The 22,151-nt window shown below is 40.1% G+C and overlaps 1 pseudogene; it reads left to right on the top strand.

Annotated features, from left to right (window-relative positions):
• Window positions 1–344: 344 nt before the first annotated feature.
• LOC118934425 (Y-box-binding protein 1-like) overlaps window positions 345–22,151 on the top strand; it is a 46,516-nt pseudogene continuing 24,709 nt past the window's right edge.

The raw sequence follows: 22,151 nt of genomic DNA, 5'->3' as shown, positions 1-22,151 counted from the left end.
ATTTCTCTGCAGATCCATCAGCATGGTTATGACCTTTATTTTGAATTCTTTTTTGGGAAGATTGGTGAAGTCTATTTTCCCCAGGCCCTCTCTCAGGGGTTGTTTGGGTAATTCTGGACTGGACCAAATTCTTCTGCCTTTTCATGGTGATAGAGGTAGCTGTAGGCAGGTAGCGTGTGTGTCAGCTCGGAGAACAAAGTCCTTTCCTGCTTGCCTGCTTTGCCCTTCTCCGCTGCCTGTGTCAGTTACCCACACTCCTAGAGCAGCCACCGGGTTAATCCCCTAAGCTGCTGTGGGCGGGGTCACTGTCAGGGTAGTGCAGAGCCCTGTGGGGATTGGCAGGCATGCCAGGTGTGCTCTTCTGCGAGAACATCGCCCCCGCCGGGCAGCTGCATGCTGGCAGTGGCATTTGGGTCTGGCCCGGATGGCTGTGTGCTGGGAGGAGGGTCTGGGCAGATGCTGGGGGCGTGGCTGCTCCCAGGCCACTTGGCCGCTGCAGTCACCGGCTCGTGCAGGCTGCTCCCGGGCCCCTCTGGCGCCACCGCCGCCAGCGTGCCTGGCCCCTTGGCTGCTACTGGGCTGGTGTGTCGGCGTCCGCTCCAGCCAGTGGAATGACTGGTAGGTTGCTTATCGCCATGAGGGGCTTCAGAGCTGCACTGTCTCCCAGGGGTTTAGGTTGCCTAGAGTTCCCTGGGATTTCCAGCTGCTGGGCTGAGTGTGCGGGATGATTTTGTCCAGCTGTGAGGTCCCTGTTTCTTTAAGACTTTCAAAAAGCACTCACTTTTCTTTTGTCCCAGGGTAGCCAGTTGCGGGGACCCACTCATAGGTTTTGCTTTTCCATTTCTCTAATATCCAGCACACTGTGCACCGTGTGTCTGCACTCCCAGTGCCAGATTACTAGAGCTGGTTATTTAGCAGTCCTGGGCTTTCACTCCCTCCCACTCCAACTCCTTTCTTCCTGCCAGGGAGCTGGGGTGGTGGGGGGTGCTTGGGACCCGCCGGGCCGCGGCTAGTATCTTACCCCCTTTGTGTGATGCTGAGTTCTCGCAGATGTAGATGTATCCTGGCTGTTGTACTGTATCCACTGGTCTCTCTTTTAGGAATAGTTGTATTTGTTGTATTTTCCAAAATATATATGTTTTTGGGAGGAGATTTCCGCTGAACTACTCAGCCCCAACTTCAGAACTGTGAGATATAAATATCTGTTGTATAAGCTACCCAGTTTAGGGTATTTTGTTATAGCAAGCAGCCCTAGCTAAGGCATTTACAAAATAGCTTGCAGATAGGGATTGCATTGAATCTATAGATCAAGTTATGAAAAAATGATAATTTTATCTTTAAAAATGACAGTCTACAATATTGAGTCTTATGATCCCTGAACATTGACTATCTCTCCATTTATTTAGAAATACTTTGATGTCTTTTGTCAATGTTTTGTAGTTTTCTGCGTGTTATCATATACATACTATCTAAGTATTTCTTTTTTATTCTTGGTACTATTATAAATGGTATTTTTAATTCAAATTTCAGTTGTTCATTGGTGGTATGTAGGAAAACAATTGCATTTTTCTGTATTAACCTTGTGTCTTGCAATCTTTCAATACTCACTTATTAATTCCAGGAGGCTTTGTTCGGTTTTGTTGTAATTTCTGTGGGATTTCCTTACATAGGCAATCACATCATGAGTAAAGAAATCTTGTATCTTCCTTCCCACTCTGTGTACTTTTTGGTTTTTGTCTTGTTTAACTAACTAGGATTTCCAATATGATGTTGAACAGGAGTGTAAAAGAGGACATCTTTGCTTTGTTACCAATTGTAGGAAGAAAGTGTCCAACCTCTCCAGTACAACAAATATATTACCTGTAAGTTTTTGTAGATGTCTTTCATCAAGTTGAGGAAGTTCCCCTCATTCCTAGTTTGCTGAGAACTTTTATCATGAATGGGTGTTAGAGTTTGTCAAATGTCTTTTTTGCATCAAGTAATGACCATATGATTTTTTTTCCTTTACACTGTTGATGTGGTAAATAACATTGATTTACTTTCAGATGTTGAGCCAGCCTTGCACACCTGGAATAAACCCACTTGTGATGGTGTGTAATTGTTTTTATTTATTATTGGATTTGATTTTCTAAAATTTTATTGAGGATTTTTGTGTCTATGAGCATAAGAGCTACTGGCCTGTATTTTCCCTGTTTTGTAATGTCTCATCTGGTTTTGATATTAGATAATGCTGGTCTCAGAGAATGAATTACAAAATGTTTCCACTGATTCTATTCTGGAAGAGATTGTTGGAAATTGATATTATTTCTTCCTTAAATGTTTGATAGAATTTACCAGTGAAATTTTAGACCATCTACATTTGTTACTTTTTTTTAAGGTTATTAATTGTTGATTTAATTTCCTTAATAGATACAGGGCTATTCAGGTACCTATTTCGCCTTATATAAGTTTTGGTAGTTTGTGTCTTTGAAGGAATTTGGTCCATTTCATCTAAGTTACCAAATTTGTGGATATAGTGTTGTTCATAATACTCCTTTGCTCTCCTTTTATTGTCTATGAGATCAGTAAAGATAACTCCCTCTTTCATTTTTTATTTTGAAATTCATATTGTCTCTCTTTTTTTTTCCTATGTTAGCCTGGCAGAGGTTTATCAATTTTATTGATCTTTTTAAAGAATCAGCTTTGAGTTTCACTGATTTTCTCTATTACTTTCCTGTTGTCACTTTCATTGATTTCTGCTTTTATTGTTATTGTTTACTTTCTTCTGGTTGCTTTAGGTTTAAATTACTCTTCTGTCAACTGGTTTTCTGACATGGAAACTTAGATTATTAATTTTAGATAAACTTCTAATATATATACTCAATTATATAAATTTCCCTCTAAGCATTGTTTTCACTGCATCCCCATTACATTCAAAATCTTTTTAAATTTCTCTTGAGACTTCTTTTTTAATCCATGGGTTATTTAGAAGTATGTTGTTTAGTAGTTGAGAATTTTCCATCTATCTGTTACTGATTTCTAGTTTCATTCCATTTTGTTCTGGGAACATACTTTGTGTGATTTCTATTCTTTTAATTTTGTAAAGGTGTCTTTTATTGCCTAGAATGTGGTCTATCTTGGTGAATGTTCTACTGTTGTCAGATGGAGTGTTCTATAAATATCAATTAGATCACGTTAATTGATAGTGCTCAGGTCATCTATATATTTACTGATTTTCTGCCTGCTTGATCTAGTGGTTACTGACAAACAGGTTGGAATCTCCAAATAGTGGATTTATCTATTTCTTCTAAGCTCTTTAGATGTTGGAGCTGAAACCAGTATTCTCAACCTTGTGTTTATCATTCATGTCATTGATGAAAATGTGCACATGGGCTTTGTCTAGAGAGGCAAGAATCAAGAGATTAAAGCACCCCTCTAAGCCCCTTCTGTCATCTGGGATGCATTCTGTTGTCTCTCTGCTCATTAAATGAAGACAAATCTCTAGACAATACTGAAATAGACCCTTAGGGCTCTAGACCATTTACATGCATTACTCAATAGCAGTAGGATATCACATGAGTGTCATGTTCAATTTGTTTAAACAGACATAACATTTAAATAATTGTTGTCAAATATGTCATTGGACAGTTCAGGGTCATAACTTTTTCTTATCCTAAAATCACAAAAGCTCAAGTTTAATTCTGTCCAAACAAAACTCTCAATTAAAAAAAAGTTGCTTGCCTAAATCAAAAGATTTTCCATTCAGCTCTTTACTGTACTTTACTGTAGTCAGTGATTGATAGGTGTAATTCTTTAGAAACTCATAAACGCTTGTATATGTAAAACAAGATTATTTCAGTTAATAAAGCTGAATGTCTTGATGCGAAACAGGTAGAAAAAGATCCAGGTAAGGAGAAAGCTGACATTCCAGAGACCAAAATTTCATATGGCTGACTCCCCCTCCACTCATGTTATCTCAGCAGCAAGAGAGGAGTCACAGAGGGCACCAGCTCACCTCGGACACCGGGCACTGCCCCTGGGGTATATGCACCAGCCCTGAAGCTGTTGCCAGGGATAGAACTGTGCAGCCAGACAGGCGTGGTCAGAATCACCATTCAGCCACTTGCTTGCTCTGTAAGCTCAGTGTCCTCACCATGAATGGGGATGGTAATGACCCCTTTCTCAGGAAGCCATTGTGGGAATTGGATAAAACAATGTGTGTGGGCCCCATGAAGGATGAGCATATCACAGGTTCTCAGCTATTGTTAATCACTTCCCCACCCACCACTTCTAATCCAATCCCTTGAAAATACTATTTGAGAGATACCCCCAACTGCATAAGAGGAGTGTACAATAAGCCCACACTGAGGTGGGCCTTCTCACCTGCCAAACTAGCAAACGTGGAAAGCCTGTGTGACAGAGATGACATTACAGGACAGAACATTCAAAAATAATTTGAATAGAGTGGGACAATCAGTATAGAAAAAGATGGAATTGGACCCCTTTTACCTGATGGATAAACTCCCCATGAGTTACAAAGGTTTAATTCTTGAAGACAAACTTGTAAAAATACCTAAAAGGTAACATAGCATATAACATATGAACTTGAGTCGAGAAGGATTTCTTAAGTGAAATACAGAAAGCAGCAACTATAAAAAAAAATACTGGTGAACACATACATTAAAATTAAGAACATTTGTTCATCTAAAAACATCATGCAGGTTATACAAGATGTTGGCAGCAGGGAAGCTGGGTGAAGAGTATACAGGATCTTTCTGTACAATGTTGCAAATCTTCCATTACTCTCAAATTATCCCAAAATTAAGTTTAAGACAAACTATAGAGAAAGTGAAGAGACAAACCACAGACATAAAAGAAAGTACTGCAACAGATAACCAACCAAAGGATGAATGTCCTGAGTATGTGAAGAGCTGCCACACAAGCGAATAAGAAAAAATATACCAATAACCCAATAGAAAAAACTACATCACACACAATCCTAAAAACAGAAGCATATGAACAGTCATTTCACACAAGAATGGACCATAAATAATAAAAATGATGCTCAACCTCCTCAGCTTATCAGGGAAATACAACTGAAGACAGTGGTAAATACGATGTCTGTGATTTGCCTTAGAACATTTCAGTACATATACTCTGCTGCGTGATGAGGAAATGGGACCAGTTATACGGTTCTCTCGCCTTATATACATTGAAAACGTCCATAATAAAAGTTTTTAAAAACCCTACAGTGAGATACTACATTAGTTTGCTATGGCTGCCATAGCAGAGTACCAGGGGCTGGGTGGCTTAAGCAGTACACATTTATCTCCTCAGCGTTGGAGAGGCTAGAGGCCCGGGATCACGATGCCGGCAGGGTCACTCTCCTCAGAAGCCGCCCTCCTTGGCTTGCAGGTGGCCGTCTTCTCCCTGCAGCTTCTCATCACCTTTTCGCTGCTTATGTCTGTGTCTTAATTTCTTCTCCAATAAGTGCATCAGTCATATTGGATTCTGGCTCACCCTAATGACCTCATTTTAGCTTAATTACCTCTTTAAATACCTTATCTCCAAATAGTCACATTCTGACGTTCTGGGGGTTAGGGCTCCAACATGTGAATTTGGTGAAAACACAATTCAACCTATAACAGATACAATTTTTCCACCCAATTAACTGGCCAAAATGAAGAAGCTTAACACTGACAAGCTTGAGGACCGGCAGGACATTGCCCCACTGCTGATCAGAGCTTGAACTGCCAAAATCACTCGTGACGCCCTGCTAGGGTGTGAATGTGTCCCCCCAGGTTAAGTGTTGTAATCCTAACCCCCAAAGGTTGAACCACAAGCATATTCTATGATTCAGCAATTCCCCACTATTAGGTACCTAGGGGAAATCTTGTACATGTGCCCCAAGAGACACATGGAGTTTATTCATAAGAAATATGATTTATAATGCCCAAACAGAAAAAAGGCATTAACCTAAAAGATGGGAGGTGGAGTATATGAATAACAACACAAGGAGATACAAATGAAGAGGTAGTAACTGCAGATAAGTTATCAGTTATTATGTGCATGACACTTATTATGTATATGTTTATGATAGCAAAATCATATTCTAATAAGGGATAAAATAAAGGCACATGCATGCCACAAAAAATTTCATGTAACCATTATCTTGCTCTCAAGATAATGAGAATCTTGCTCTCAAAGACTACTTTAGGATCTTGAAAAATATATCATTTAGTTGGGGGGAAATGTTCCAGAACAACACAAAGAGACTAGATCAAGATAATGTATCCAGCCTCCTCTAACTGCAAATGCTTATAATGGCAGGTGCACATAATTACATGTATGTGTGTATATATATTTTAAATCTATGAACAGTGCTGAGAAAAAGGAGTGACTTCAATGAACCATCAATTGTGAGGAATTCCTGAGATTCAGGAGGCAGATAGGCCTGAATTGGAAAACTTGCCAGCCTGAAACACACCCAGGAGTGGACTTCTGGGAACTACGGGAGCAGCTGGGGTCCTGAGGCAGAAGAGGGCTTCACGCTCCAGGAGGTGTCCACCCCAGGAGCTGATCAGCACTGCAACGGACCCTAGGCCAGTCCACCCAGTCTGCTCCCTGGGCCATGCCAAGCAGCGGGCAGGAGGAAAGGAAGGTGAGTCCTGGGAATCCACAAAGCAAGAAAGGGCTGCATGAAAAAAAAAACGTAAAAATCATGGTAATGGAAAGAGGAGATTAAAGATGGCAGCATGAGAGGTGAGACAAAGAACTCCTCCCAAAACCACATATAATACAACTAATCCTAAAAGAGCAACAGGAAAGAAGGCTGCTCCAGACTGCATACACCTGGAGAACAGAGCAGACATCATGGAACAAGGTAGCATACCAAAGCCTTGATCCGGCAGGACCCAAGCCATTCCCCCACCCCAGCTCACTGGTGGGAGGAAGAGAAACAGAACAGGGAGGGGGTGGAAGCCTAGGACTGCCATACATCTGCCCTGGAGTTTTGCTATGGAAGCACAAACCTACACTGCATGGAGCTCTGGAGATTAGTGGGGTTGGAAAGCTAAGACAGGCAGAATACTTGGAGAGACTCAGATTCCAGCCATTTGTGGAAGACAGTTATCCACAACAGGCTACTCTAGGACAAAGGAAAGGTGGGAGGTCTGAGAGGCTTCCTAGCAGTGAGAGGGCTGCTGAAGGAGCAGGGATTGCATGGAGCTTGCTGCGATCGAGAAGGGATAGGTGGACAAGGTTGTCTGGGCGCACTCTGCCCAGCAGGTTGGGGAACTTTCAGGAGTTTCAGGTGCTCCATCCCCCTGGCTGGCTACTCAGCTCTGAGGCCCCCAACTGTGACATGCAGCCTGCTGCACCTTCCTCCTGGCTTGCTGGCACCAGCTCACAAACCAGCAGTCACTGCCCTGGTGTCAGGCCAGCCAGAGGGTGGCCCCATCTACAACACTAGGGATGCAAAGCACAGAGGGTTACATCTGTGGGCTTGGTCTACTGCTTCTCACGATGGAGACAGGCACTGCAGCTGGGAAGCAGAAAACATCTCTTTCCTCCCCCCAGGCACAAGCACTGCTCCTTTGTGACCCCCAACATCATTCCAGGTGCTGAGCAGCTCCAGACACTAGAGCTTCTTGGCACTAGAGGGCGCCACATACAAATATGAAATGTCAAACGAACCTGGTTCAAACCAAAATTTCACAAACACCGGAAAAAGGCCCAAGTGAAACAGGACTCACCAAACTTCCTAAAAGAGAGTTCAAAATAAAAATCATAAACATGCTCATGGAGATACAGAAAAATATTCGAGAACTCAGGGATGAATTCAGGGTGGAGATTCAGTCATTAAGAAATTCCACATCTGAAATGAAACATACAATGGAGGGATTTAAAAGCAGATTAGATGTAGTAGAAAAGATGGTAAATGGAATAGATATTAGAGAAGAGGAAGACAGAGAAGCTAAGGCACAGAGAGAAAAAATGTCTCTAGTAATGAAAGAATATTGACAGAACTGTGTGATCAATACAAACAAAAATATTCACATTATAGAGGTACAAGAAGAAGAAGAGAGAGGAAAAGGGATAGAAAGTGTCTTTGAGGAGGTAATTGCTGAAAATTCCCTAATCTAGGGAAGAAGATAGTCTCTCAGACCATGGAGGTGAACAGATCTCCCAACAAAAAGGACCCAAGGAAGACAACACCAAGACATATAATAATTAAAATGGCAAAGATCAAGGATAAGGACAGACTTTTAAAAGCATCTAGAGAGAGAAATAAGATCACATACAGAGGAAAAACCATCAGGCTATCATCAGACTTCTCAACAGAAACGTTACAGGCCAGAAGGGAGTGGCATGATATATTTAATGCAATGAAATAGAAGGGCCTCGAACCAAAAATACTTTACCCAGCAAGATTATCATTTAAATTCCAAGGAAGGATTAAACAATTCCCATAAAGGCAAAAGCTGAGAGAATTTACCACCCACAAGCCACCTCTACAGTGTATTTTGGAGGGACTGCTATAGATAAAAGTGTTCCTAAGGCTAAATAGCTGTCACGAGGGGAACTAAAACCACAGTAAAGAAAGTAAAACAATCTATTACTAAGAAGATGCAAAATCAAATCAACTACCCCCAAAGTCAATCAAGGGATAGACAAAGAATACAGAATATGATACCTAATATATAAAGAATGGAGGAGGAAGAAAAAGGAGGGAAACAAAAGAACCTTTAGGTGTGTCTATAATAGCATACAAAGTGAGTTAAATTTGACTGTTGGATAGTAAAGGAATTACCCTTGAACCTTTGTTAACCATGAATCTAATGCCTGCAATGGCTATAAGTACATACCTATCGATAATCACCTAAATGTAAATGGACTGAATGCACCAATCAAAAGACATAGAGTCACTGAATGGATAAAAAAACATGACTCATCTATATGCTGCCTACAAGAGACTCACTTCAAACCCAAAGGCATACACAGACTGAAAGTAAAGGGATCGAAAAAGATACTTCATGCAACTAATAAGGAGAAAAAAGCAGGAGTTGCAGTACTTGTATCAGACAAAATAGACTTCAAAACAAAAAAAGTAACAAGAGACAAAGAAGGACATTACATAATGATAAAGGGGTCGGTCCAACAAGAGGATTATCATTTAAATTTGAAGGAGGGATTAAACAATTTTCGTATAGGCAAAAGCTGAGAGAATTTACCTCCCACAAACCACCTCTACAGTGTATTTTGGAGGGACTGCTGTACATAGAAGTTTTCTTAAGGCTAAATAGTTGTCAACAGGGGAAATAAAACCACAGTAAAGAAAGTAGAACAATTAATTACTAAGCAGATGCAAAATCAATATCTATTCACCCAACACAGGATCACCTACATATGTGAAAAAAATACTAACAGAATTAAAGGGGGAAATAGAATGCAATGCAGTCATTCTAGGAGACTTCAACACTCACCCACTCCAAAGGACAGATCAACCTGACAGAAAATAAGTAAGGACACAGAGGCACTGAACAACACATTAGAACAAATGGACCTAACAGCCATCTACAGAAGTCTACACCCAAAAACAGCAGAATACACATTCCTCTCGAGTGCACATGGAGCATTTTCAAGAATAGATCATATACTAGGCCACAAAAAGAACCTCAGTAAATTCAAAAACGATTGAAATTGTACCAACCAGTTTCTCAGATCACAAAGGTATGAAACTAGAAATAAATTATACAAAGAAAATGAAAAATTCCAAACACATGGAGGCTTAGTAACATGCTCCTAAATAATCAATGGATTAATGACCAAATAATAACAGAGATGAAGTAATATATGGAGACAAATGACAACAATAATTCAACACCACAAAATCTGTGGGATGCAGCAAAGGCTACACTAAGAGGGAAGTATATTGCAATACAGGCCTACCTCAGGAAAGAAGAACAATCCCATATGAACAATCTAAACTCACAATTAATGAAACTAGAAAAAGAAGAACAAATGAGGCCCAAAGTCAGTAGAAGGAGGGACCTAATAAAGATTAGAGTAGAAATAAGTAAAATCAAGAAGAATAAAACAATAGAAGCAAAGAAAGCAGGAGCTGGTACTTTGAGAAAGTAAACAAAATAGATAAACCCCTAGCCAGACTAATCAAGAAAAAAAGAAAGTCAACACACATAAACAGAATCAGAAATGAGAAAGGAAAAATCACTACAGATACCACAGAAATACAAAGAATTATTAGAGAATACTATGAAAAATTACATGCTAACAAACTGGAACAAAAGAATAAAATACCTAGGAATAAACCTTACCATGGAAGTGAAAGACCTATACTCTGAAAACTACAAGACACTTATGAGATAAATTAAATTCTGGATAACCTAGAAGAAATGGACAACTTTCTAGAAAAATACAACCTTCTAAGGCTGACCCAGAAAGAAACAGAAAATGTGAATAGACCAATTACCAACAAGGAAATTGAATTGGTAATCAAAAATCTAACTAAGTACAAAACCCTGGACCAGATGGTTTCACTGCTGAATTTTATCAAACATTTAGTGAAGACCTAATACCCATCCTCCTTAAAGTTTTCCAAAAAGTAGAAGAGGAGGGAATACTCCCAAACTCATTCTATGAGGCCAGCATCACTCTAATACCAAAACCAGGCAAAGACACCACAAAAAAAGAAAACTACAGAACAATATCCCAATGAACATACATGCAAAAATACTCAACAAAATATTAGCAAACCAAACTCAAAAATACATCAAAAAGATCATCCATCATGATCAAGAAGGATTTGTTCCAGGGATGCAAGGATGGTACAACATTTGAAAATCCATCAACATCATCCACCACATCAACAAAAAGGACAAAAACCACATGATCATCTCCATAGATGCTGAAAAAGCATTCGACAAAATTCAACATCCATTCATGATAAAAACTCACAACAAACACTAAACTATGTTTTCTACCTTTATCTTGTATCTACCTACCACTTCAGCATTTTATTAAAAATAATAATAATAAGAGAGAAATGTGGTATCCACACATAAATCAAGTATAAAAACCAAATGAGTATTCATATTTGAACTGACTGTTTAGAGTTCATAATGCATGAGCAAAACCAAAAGTTTCTGTGATGACTCCCCTTGTACTGTTCACCATGTAACTTATTCACTATGTAAGAATTTGTTCTCCATGTAAGAACTTGTTTGTTATGCCTCAGAAGATTGGAGACTGACAAAAATTAGGCTTGGGGTGGAATAATGATTGTGCATTGAGCATTGACTCCCCTATACAGAATTTTATTGTCGTTAACAACCATTTGATCAATAAATATGAGAGATGCCCTCACAAAAAAAAAAAAAAAAGGACAGACTTCCAATGGTAAAATAAATTAGTAACCGGGATGTAATGTATAGCATAAGGAATATAGTCAAGATATTGTAACAGCCTGGTAGGGTGATGGCTGGAACCTAGAATTATGTATATAAATGTTCTACCACTGTGTTGTACACTTGAAACTAATGTAATGTAATACTGTGCGTCAACTACCCTTCAATAAAAAATAATTATTAAAAAAAAAAAACTCACAACAAAATGGGTATAGAGTGCAAATACTTCAACATAATAAAGGCCATATATGACAAACCCACAGCCAACATCATACTTAACAGCAAGAAGCTGAAAGCTTTTCTTTTAAGATCTGGAACAAGACAAGGATGCCCACTCTGCCCACTTTTATTCAACATAGTTCTGTAAGTCCTAGCCATGGCAATGAGACAACACAAAGAAATAAAAGGCATCCAGACTGGCAAGGAAGAAGTTAAACTGTCCCTGTTTGCAGATGACATGATATTGTACATAAAAAACCCAAAACAATCCACTCAAAAACTACTATATTTAATGTCTGAATTCAGCAAAGTTGCAGGATACAAAATTAATACACAGAAATCTGCTGCATTCCTATAGACTAACGATGTACTAACAGAGAAATCAGGAAAACAATTCCATTCACAATTGCATAAAAAACAATAAAATACCTAGGAATAAACCTAACCATGGAAGTGAAAGACCTATACTCTGAAAACTACAAGACACTTATGAGAGAAATTAAAGAAAATACAAATAAATGGAAACACATCCCATGCTCATGGATAGGAAGACTTAATATTGTCAAAATGGCAATCCTGTATAAAGCAATCTACAGATTCAATGCAATTCCTATCAAAATACCAACAGCATCCTTCAACAAACTAGAGCAAATAGTTCTAAAATTCATATGGAACCACAAAAGACCCCGAATAACCAAGGCAATCCTGAGAAGGAAGAATAAAGCTGGGAGGATTACGCTCACTGACGTCAAGCTCTACTACAAAGCCACAGTAATCAAGACAATTTGGTACTGGCACAAGGACAGACCCATAGACCAGTGGAACAGAATAGAGATTCCAGATATAAACCCAAGCATATATGGTCAATTAATATATGATAAAGGAGCCATGGATATACAATGGGGAAATGACAGCCTCTTCAACAACTGGTGTTAGCAAAACTGGGCAGCTACATGCAAGAGAATGAAACTGGATTATTGTCTAACCCCATACACAAAAGTAAACTTGAAATGGATCAAAGACCTGAAAGTAAGTGATGAAACCATAAAATTCTTAGAAGAAAACATAGGCAAAAATCTCTTGAATATAAACATGAGCAACTTTTCCCTGAATGCACCTCCTTGGGTAAGGGAAACAAAATAAAAAATGAACAAATGGGACTACATCAAACTAAAAGCCTTCTGTACAGCAAAGGACACCATCAGCAGAACAAAAAGGCATCCTACAGTATGGGAGAATATATTTGTAAATGGCATATCTGACAAGGGGTTAACATTCAAAATATATAAAGAACTGACACACCTCAACACCCAAAAAGCAAATAATCCTATTAAAAAATGGGCAGAGGATCTGAATAGACACTTCTCCAAAGAAAAAATTCAGATGGCCAACAGGCACATGAAAAGATGCTCCACATCACTAATCAGGGAAATGCAAATTGAAACCACAATGAGATATCACCTCACACCAGTAAGGTGTGAACATAGAAAAGACTAGGAACAACAAATGCTGGTGAGGATTCAGAGAAAAGGGAACTCTTCTACACTGCTAGTGGGAATGTAAACTAGTTCAACCATTGTGGAAAGCAGTATGGAGGTTCCTCAAAAAACTAAAAATAGAAATACCATTTGATCCAGGAATTCCACTCTTAGGAATTCCCAAAGAAAACAACTTCTCAGATTCAAAAAGACATATGCGCCCCTATGTTTACTGCAGCACTATTTACAATAGCCAAGATATGGAAGCAACCTTAGTGTCCACCAGTAGATGAATGGATAAAGAAGATGTGGTACATATACACAATGGAATACTATTCAGCCATAAGAAAGGAACAAATCCTACTATTTGCAACAACATGGATGGAGCTAATGGGTATTATGCTCAGTGAAATAAGTCAGGCAGAGAAAGACAAAGACTTCCCTCATTTGGAGAGTATAACAACGAAGCAAAACTGAAGGAACAGAATAGCAGCAGACTCACAGACTCCAAGAAGGGACTGGCAGTTACCAAAGGGGAGAGGTGGGGGAGAGCGGTGGGGAAGAAGGGAGAAGGGGATTATTGGGTATCATGACTGGTGCACATAGTGTGTGTGGGGTCGCAGGGAAGAGAGTGCAGCACAGAGGAGACAAATGGGGACTCTGTGGCATCTTACCACACTGATGGACAGTGACTGCAATGGAGTATGTGGGGGCTCGATAATAAGGGTGAAATTTAATAACACATTGTTTTTCTTGTGTCAATGATACCTTAATAAAAAAAAAATCATGGCAATGAAGGGATGGGCCCAGTACCAGAATGGGCAGTGCTGAGGAGCCAGTGAGCAAGCCCTGTGCGGAGCTGGGTGCATGCAGAGAACAAGGATAGAAAACCTGAAGGCTGAGATCCTGAGAGGGATCCAGGACTTTCAACAACAGTTCAGCGTTAGATCCAGGCAGAAAAGGAGAGGAAGGGAAAGAAAAAAGGAAGGAAGAGCAACCATAGCTGAAGAGCTCTGAGTCCCTCTGTCAAAGTGCCCACGGAGCACTCAGTGCAAGAATGAGTATGTGAAAATCAGAACACAAGAAAGAGAGCAAACTCTAAAAGCTTTAATATTCAGCTTAATATTAAAATCTAATATCTAAAATTCATAATACATTATATTCTATTACATAATATAGTATACATCTATTATATTATCTATACATATGTGTACATATATACATATTATATTTATATATTGACATGTAATATGTTGTATATATACATATTAAATTACACAATAAATATTGATATTTAATATTCAAAGAAGTATTTCCAACAAGGGTTGTGAATCAGTAAACTTCTCAAAGACAACTCTAAGTATAAGACAACAGAGCGACTTCTTGAAGGTTTTGAATGCATTCCCAGCCTGATTATCTTTCAAAATTAATGGCCAGATGACAAAACCAGAGTTTGAGGCAGGAAACGCACCACATTAATGAAGCAAAGATATTAATACATGTATATTTAATGTTCCCTATGACCCGAACAGGACAGGAAGGAGGAAGTGAAGGCTGCCAAGGCTCTTACCTTGTGGAGGGGACAACACAGGTTCTGGTGAACGTAATCATTCTGCTGGGTCGCCGATCCCAGGGAAACCCAGACCACCATTTATTTGGGACACATCCTCCCCACCCCCCACCAAGGGAGAGGTGGTTTGCATCATCTGCATGGGGAAGAAGACGTAAGGTAAGAAGAAGTGGGAAAAGGCAGGTAATGCTTTTCATGTCACTGAAAAGCTCAAGTGTTATGGAGACATCAGCACCTGTCTCAAAACTTTCTTACAATTAAACCAAAAGTATGCAGGTCCCTGCGCCTACTCAGGGGACTTCTGCTGCTTTGGGAGTTACTTCAGGAGGCCTCATCAGTCATGCTCTGTTTCTCAGCCAGGTTCTGCTATAACTTTAGGAACAAGCCCAGCCCTGCCCTACCCCAGCCACCTCCAGCGCCGCAAACAGGAATATGCGAGTGGCCTGGAAAGACCTCCTACAAGGCTTAGTGACACAGAGCCATTCCCCCACTACCTTCTTTTTTTGCCTGCCCTCCCAAATTCACCCCCCTCTAATAACCAGAAATTTGTTCCTTGTATCTATCAGTCTGTTCGTTTTGGTTTTTGTTCATTCATATTGGTTTTTAGAGTCCACGTATAAATGAGATCATACAGTATTTGTCTTTGTCTGGCTTATTTCACTGAGCATAATACCCTGGAACCCCATCCATGTTGTCCCAAATGGCAGGATTTCTTTGTTTTATATGGCTGAATGATATTCCATTGTATAGATGTACCATCTTTTTTGTCCATTCAACTATTAATGGACACTTAGGTCGTTTTCATGTCTTGGCTACTGTAAATAATGCTGCAGTGAACATGAGGGTGCAGATATCTCCTTGAACTGGTGTTTTCATTTTCTTCAGATAAATACCCAGAAGTGGAATTGTTGAATCAAATGGTTGTTCCAGTTTTAAGTTTTCAAGGAACCTCCATACTGTTCTCCACAGTGGCCGCACCAACTGACATTTCCACCAACAGTGTAGGAGGGTGCCCTTCTCTCCACATCCTCACCAATGCTTGTTTTCCTTTTGTGTCTTTTTGATACTAGCCACTCCGACTGGTGTGAGGTGGTATGTCATTGTGGTTTTGATTTGCATTTCCCTGATGATGGGTGATGCCGGGCATCATGTGTCTGTTGGCCATCTGTATGTCATCTTTGGAAAAATGTTCAAGTCCTCTGCCCATTTTTAATCAGGCTGTTTTTTGGATATTAAGTTGTGTATGTTCTTTATATATTTTGGATATTAGTCCCTTATCAGATGTATGATTTGCAAAACTCTTCTCCCATTCAGTATGTTGTTTTTTTGTTCTGCTGACTGATGTTTTCGTTTGCTGTGCAAAAAGCTTTATAGTTTGATGTATGGGGCATTTTCTTATTATTAAATCATGATTTTAAAACTTTGACAAAAACTTTTTGTATATATATGGCAATAAAACCTGATAATTTGCTAAACATAGAATAACGGATCTGATATATCATAACACCTTACCACAACCATACAGTAGTACAGAGAAAGGTAGTGTAATGGTTAATTTTATGTGCCAACTTTGAATTCCCAGTTTATAAAATGACTTGTAACTTCAATCACTGAATAGGTGAAGCAACCCTATTAGGATGAAAAACTGACCTGGTAAGATTTTAAAATAAAGTCCTTTTCTTCCGGCCAACATTCCAGCACAATACAATAAACAAAAAGACCTCAATTGGAAGATCTTGTTTTTGGCATAAAATTCTCTTAGTCTCTTAGATTCGGGTCTTTATGTAAGATGGACAGAAATTGGCTCTGTAAAGTTTTAGCTGAATAATTAACATAGAATTCAGTTTCTTATTTGTAATAAGATTCAAAAAGATAAGTAAATCAGGCCTGTGACCATTTTACCCCAAAATACAATTTCTTCATTAGAAGGAAGCAAACAGAAAAGAAGTTAAAGAACTTCCTTAATAAAAGCACTGAACTGCCACAAGTCTAATAGACTATTAGAGCCTAGATGAAGATGGAAAATTGCCTAATAAAAATTGCAATTTGCATAGATTTGCCCCATAATTACAAAACTTATTAAGCTCCATTTTCCAGATACTATAATGGGGTTCACCTTTCATTTAATGCGATTTGTGATCACTGACTACTGCAGGCAGCAAGCATTGGTAAAATCAAATCCATAATTACATTTTTGGTTCAGACGTGAAAGACTGAAATACTCATTAGCTGATATATATATATATATATATATTTGTTAAAATTAAGTAGAACAAAAAATCCTGAAGAAGATTTTACTCCATCCTTTTCTTTTTCCAGGGGTTTTGGTCCATTGACCTGCAAGGTAAGGATACAGAGGTTACAAAGCAAGGGAACACTCATTTTGGGTCTGAACTCATTCAGTCTGGTTCGATACAGTAAATGTTCATTGAAGTCCTCCCTCCTGTGTGGCCCTGTCTGAATCAAGCTGGTGGCATATATGCCCAATCCCTGTTTCATGCTGACCCCTTGAAGACAGCAAGCGGCAGCCTTAGTGTCTGTGGTGGAGGAGACAAGCAAGCCCCCCCAGCCCCCACAGAATCAGGCCTCAGGGGACGTACCCCTTTTCAGTGTGACTTGGTGGCTCTTCCCATCAAGTGCCAGGGTCCTTTGCCCCACCCCTTGGGTCTCGGCCGGCTTTCGGAGTCTGCAGCAGACATGAGGCTTGCAGCTTGCTCCTCCGATTCTCAGAATGTTCCAGCTGCCATGTGAGCAAGGCCGCACTAGAGCCGCAAGTGACGCGGGGCCAGGTAGAGAGGGAGGCCCAGCTCACTGCCAGCTCAAGGCCGCAGACCCATGGGGAGGCCACCTGGAGCCCTCCAGCTCCCACGTCACTGTAGTCATATAGAAACCCAAAGAAGAATCCCCCAGCTGAGCCCAGCCAACCCATGGAACTACAGGAAATTATAAATCATTCTTGCTTTCAACATTATATTTGGGGGTGGTTTGTTAAGCAGCCCTAGATAACTGACGCCATCCCCAAATCCCCAGTTTTCCTGGAGAGAGTTCCTTCTATGGAACACAACCCACAGCAATGGCTGTAACTACCAAGAATGATTTCTGAAAACACAAATGTGCCTTTTTCTCATTTTTTTCACTAGTAAGTATTGCTGTTAGTTTACATACACCATTCTTATTCTCTCCACAAGTTGCAATAACATCTATGATTATAAAACACTCTAGGAAAAAATAACACATGCATGGTGGTTCACACCAAATTAATTTCAGCGCATTACACCAACGAACTCCTGCAGAGTGGTCTCAGAGTACAGGCACATTTGTATACTTCCAACCTGGTTATAATCGCGTAGAAGACTCTCATGTACACAAGTTGATCAATAGTTCAGTTGGTTAATTTACAATGAACTGAAATCCACTGGCACACGCCGGAATGTTGCCCTCTTACAGAGCTTGGTTCAGAGGTGCGGGAAGGGAGGCTCACGTGGGAGCCCATGGGCTCCAGGGTTGGCCCCCGGGTTCGCGGAGGACTCCGCCCTTCATGAAGTCCCCTCCCGGCTGCCCTGGCTGCTTGATCCCCTTCTTTCCCTCCAGACCGTGAGGCTCCAAGCACCGGAAGTCCTCTCAGTGTAGGTTAAAGGGGGGACTTATTTTTAATTACCTTAAAAGCTATCCAAAATTTGAAAATGGAAAACAGACTTGCTGCGTGCTCTTTCGGGGCAGGGCTGGCGTGCACCTTGCACCTCTGATTGCCTTTCTGTTGCCTGGGCTGCGTTAATTCTCTGCTGGCAGAGATGAACTGAGATTTTCTCAGACATGTAGGTGATCTCTGACCAGTGGGGAAAAGAATCGCAGGTGTTACGGTTCCGGCACAGGAGGACAGTAACCAGTTTAGTATAAACCAGCAAACCATCTAAACTGGACTTTGAATCAGTTTCAACGTCTTCCTGGTCCCCACTTTAATTAATAAGATAAAGAAAATCATTGACACTGTTTTTATTGTTGAGTCATATTGTGTGCTCTTTTGAAAATTATACCTTAACATAAGGCCAAAAAAAAAGTCTCCGGGAACCCAAGGCAGGAGGCACCTCTCCGCCTCCCCAAGCAGCCCCGCACGGCTCGCTCTGGGCCCCAGGGCCCCTCCCGCTCTCTCCCCCGCACGCCCCCGCGGGCTGCAGCCTCCTCTTGGCAGGAAGGCTTTCGCTCCACGTTCTCATGGAAAATGGCCATCTATTGCTCTTAAGCCTACACGTTCTCAATTTAGAAGAACGGCCCAGACTGGCCAGAGACACGGGATCCCCCCGTCTCCAGAAGGGAGACTGCCCACTGCAGCTGGACTCCAGCACCTGCCGCTTGACCCCTGGAAGCCAAGGACAAGCTGCATTTGCGTGCCCAGTAGCTCAGCGGAGCTCAGCAGGGGCCAGCGGGCCGCCGCCAGAGCGCCCCACCCCCGACGCCCACGAGAGAGGGCGCGCGAGGGGGCCACTGGGTCGTGAGTCATCCGCCCGCTCACCTCTATGGCTCCACGCCCTGCGCCCATTACCAATGGCTTCTCTTTCTTGTTCTTGACAGCATTGCCACAAGTTAAGTCACTTTATTTTTCCAAGAGAATCAGTCCTTGTATTAAAAATTCTACTCTAGTTCTTTTCTCTCATTTTTTGTTGATTTTGTGTCCAGGAGTTCCGTTTTTATTTCTCTTGGCTTTTTATTGAACCTTATTTCACTTTATTTTAATCCTCTTCTGACTAATAACGAAAATGCTTCATACTCCTACCCTGAGCAAAGTGCTGGCTGCGCCTCTCATAAGTCTCGGTGCCCTGTGGTGCCCTGTGCTTTCTATGTTCTTAACTTCTGAGGACCCCATAATTGCTATTTGACAGAAGTTAACCCTAGACAAAGGGTTACTGCAAAAGCTCATTTGTTTAACTTCCAAGCCTTGGATTTTTTAAATAAACTTTTTGTGATTCATTTTTAGTTTTATTACACTGTCATCAGAAAATGTACCCTGTAATACTCCTGCCGTGCAAAACTAGAGAGTTTCATGGACTGAGACAAGATGATTATGCATCAGGGAAATGCTAATCGAAACCACAATGAGGAATCACTTCACACCAGTTAGAATGGCCACTATCCAAAAGACAAGAAATAACAAAAGACAAGTGTTGGAGAAGATGTAGAGAAAAGGGAACCCTCCTACAGTGTTGGTTGGAATATAAAGTGGTGCAGCCACTATGAAAAGCAGGATGGAGGTTCCTCAAAACACTAAAAATAGACATACCATAGACCCAGTAATTCTACTCTTAGGAATTTACCCAAAGGGAACAAAATCTCTGATTCAGAAAGATGTATGCACCCCTATGTTTATTGCCGCATTATTTTCAGTTGCCAAGATATGGAAGTAACCAAAGAGTTCATCAGTAGATGAATGGATAAAGAAGGTGTGGTACATATACACAATGGAATATTATTCAGCCATAAAAAGGAAAGAAATCCTGCCGTTTAGGACAACATAGGAAGACTAGAGGTTATCATGCTAAGTGAAATAAACCAAACAGAAAAAGGCAAATACTATATGATTTCACTTCCATGTGGAATCTAAAAACAAAATGAACAAAATAGCAGTAGACTCATAGATACCAAGAAGTGACTGATGGTTATCACTGGGGAGGGGTTGGGGAGGGTGGGTAAAATAAGTGAAAGGGATAAAGAGGCACAAAATCTCAATCATTATATAAATTAGCCATGGGGATGGAAGTGCAGCATAGAGTATATAGTCAATAGTTCTGTGACCTCTTTCTATGTTGACAGATTGTAACTACACTAGTTGGGGTGAGCATTTAATAATGTAGATAACTGTCTAATTACTATATTACATACCTTGAAATCAATATAATATTGTATATCAATTATACTTGATTTTAAATAAAGGAAAAAAAAAATAAACAAAATAAAATACAAAAAAAGAGAAGGTGATTAAGCCCAGACCACAAAGTTCCATGTATCTGTAAGTCAACCTATTTACAAAGCCTCTAACTCTTTTGTCTTTCTTATTTAACTTGTTAAAGATTGAGAATGGTGTGTTCAAGTGTCTCCTGTGATTTCCTTATGACAATTTATTCTTGAATTTCTTCTAGCTTTACCTTACATATTTCGACTTCAGTAATTTACTGCATCTGTGGGAGTAATCAGATGTCTTCATTGTGAACTATACCTTCTGTATCATTCATAAGTTGACCCAAATCCGTATTACATATTAATAGCATAACCCCAGTTTTTTAAGTTGTATCTACCTGTCATTCATTTATTCAAGTTTTTGAGCATCTTCCATATGCCATGCGCCAACCATCCCTGGTACTGGAGACAAAGGGGTGACTGGAACCAGGAGTCCCTGTGCTCCCAGAGCTTCAGTGGAGGAGAGTGTGGGCACATCTGCCAACAATGTTACACTTTGACACACACACTCCCACATTCACACACACTCACATGAATTCACACACATACACCCCTGTAGGATGGATCATTCAGAGGGAATTTCAGAGTTGAAAGTCATGGTCATGAAAATAGACAAAAACGGCTACATTTACCATCTCCAAATATGGTACAATTTTCAACTCTCATCAACAGAGCAGGAATGCTTCTCTTCTACCCCCTTACAGACACTGAAATTTTCTCTAGATTTTTACATTTAAGCTGGTCCAATAAGTGACAGTGGTATCTTTCCTAGTTTATTCTATTTCTTTGATTCATAAACTTGAGTACACAGTACCATATATTTATCTTATCTATTTTTAAAAGCCCTTTAGACATTGTGGGTATTAACATGCCAGATACCACAAAATATGTTTTCAATTTTGTTACTTATTGTATAACTTTGTTTATGATGTGGTTGTATATATAAGGTTTAAAATTTGGGACCCCCATCTTTTTTTCTCCTATTGCTTCTTAATTTCTTTCCATCTCTCAGATTATGTAAACATGCTCTTTTTTTTCCTGCTACTTTAGCAGGTCTTTGACATTTAGATTTTTGATCTATACAGATTTTGTGAAAACATAAAAGCAGAGAACTGACTGCTCCCCAAATGGATAGTCAGTTGTCCCAGGAATGTTTGTATGTGCTAGGCACCAAAAATCTCTTGTGCTGGAGACAAAGGGGTGAATGGAGATAACAGGGTCCCTGCCCTCCCAGAGCTTCTAGTGGGGGAGAGAGACTGTGAGAAAATTAACTGACTAATCAATGGGCCAGCCCACCAAGAGAAATTAAATGCAATTACCAGAAAAAGGAAGAGAGAGGAGAGATGTTGGACAGAGAAAAAAACAATTGTCTGTTCCAGTGCATAAAATTTTCTTCCCAAATTTAAAAGCCTTTATTCCAAGAAGAAATGGTAACCACATGATGAGGAGCCATATGCAGACAACAGAGAGCTTGATTTATTTATGGAAGATGGAGTTTGTTGAAACATACTAGAAGAGACCAAGCTTCTG

This window comes from Manis pentadactyla, chromosome 15 (assembly GCF_030020395.1).
Source record: "Manis pentadactyla isolate mManPen7 chromosome 15, mManPen7.hap1, whole genome shotgun sequence".
In the NCBI taxonomy this organism is placed as follows: domain Eukaryota; kingdom Metazoa; phylum Chordata; class Mammalia; order Pholidota; family Manidae; genus Manis; species Manis pentadactyla.
This window is presented reverse-complemented; position numbering and strand designations above follow the sequence as displayed.